The sequence below is a fragment of the Oxyura jamaicensis genome, chromosome 1, assembly GCF_011077185.1.
Source record: "Oxyura jamaicensis isolate SHBP4307 breed ruddy duck chromosome 1, BPBGC_Ojam_1.0, whole genome shotgun sequence".
Classification (NCBI taxonomy): Eukaryota; Metazoa; Chordata; class Aves; order Anseriformes; family Anatidae; genus Oxyura; species Oxyura jamaicensis.
This window is the reverse complement of record NC_048893.1, coordinates 172457926-172459426: the sequence shown is the minus strand read 5'-3', so window position 1 is coordinate 172459426 and position 1501 is coordinate 172457926.

Here is a 1501-nt window from a genome sequence, read left to right as displayed (position 1 = left end):
GGATGGTGACTCAACCACCTCCCTGGGCAGCCTGTTCCAATGTCTAACAACCCTTTCGGTAAAGAAGTTCTTCCTAACATCCAACCTTAAACTCCCCTGGTGCAACTTAAGCCCATTCCCCCTCGTCCTGTCACCAGGCACGTGGAAGAACAGACCAACCCCCACCTCGCTACAGCCTCCCTTGAGGTACCTGTAGAGAGCGATAAGGTCACCCCTGAGCCTCCTTTTCTCCAGGCTGAACAAGCCCAGCTCCCTCAGCTGCTCCTCGTAAGACTTGTTCTCCAGACCCCTCACCAGCTTCGTAGCCCTTCTCTGGACTCACTTGAGCACCTCCATGTCCTTCTTGTAGCGAGGGGCCCAAAACTGAACGCAGTACTCGAGGTGCGGCCTCACCAGAGCCGACTACAGGGGGACGATCACCTCCCTGGCCCTGCTGGCCACGCTGTTTCTTATACGAGCCAGGATGCTGCTGGCCTTCTTGGCCACCTGAGCACATTGCTGGCTCATATTCAGCCGACTATGAACCATCATTCCCAGGTCCTTCTCTGCCTGGCAGCTCTCCAACCACTCATCTCCCAGCCTGTAGCTCTGCTTGGGGTTATTGCGTCCCAGGTGCAGGACCCGGCACTTGGCCTCGTTGAACTTCATACCGTTGACCTCGGCCCATCGGTCCAGCCTCTCCAGATCCTCCTACAGAGCCTTCCTACTCTCGAGCAGATCGACACACGTACCTAACTTGGTGTCATCTGCAAACTTACTGAGGGTGCACTCAATGCCCTCATCCAGATCATCAATGAAGATATTGAAAAGGACCGGCCCCAACCATGTCATCAAACTAGCAGTTATAGAGGTACTGGTAGCTAATATCTAGTCCTCCTGCTGCCTATGGAGGTTGCATATAAATGTGACAGCAGTATGTGTGGTTATCCTACTTGCTAGAGCCAGGATGTGAACAAATGAAAACATGAAGGGAGACATCCACAGAAACAGACACAGAGCAGTATAATGTATAGGCTAAACGGCAGAGGTGGTAATGTGGCACCTTAAAGGCAGGAGAAAGGAATTAGAAGAATTTATGATGAGTGCTATGGACTCTATAATCAGATTTGCAAATGTTTTAGGGCACTTGAAACAGGGATGTGAACAAGTAATGATAGCTGTGAGCAAATTAGGATGGAGAGTCCTATGTATGGACATTGTGAGACAGGCTACTTTTCCAAGAGGTAAAGCAGATGTCAGCTATCTTAAAGGGCTCATATAGGCAAGATGGTTGTGAATGGATATACTGAAAAGAAAGTATGGATAAGAGAAAAAACAAAACAGAAGATAAAATGAATAAGACTAGAAGGCTATCATAGCAGTTCTGGAGAAGGATGGGGCAGTTAATGGAATTCAAGAGAATGTCCTACGTAACCCTACACTACAGGAAGACAACAGATCTCAGTATAGTCCTGTGTAAAGTTTTTTTTTTTTTTTTTTTTTTTTTTTTTTTTTTTTTTTT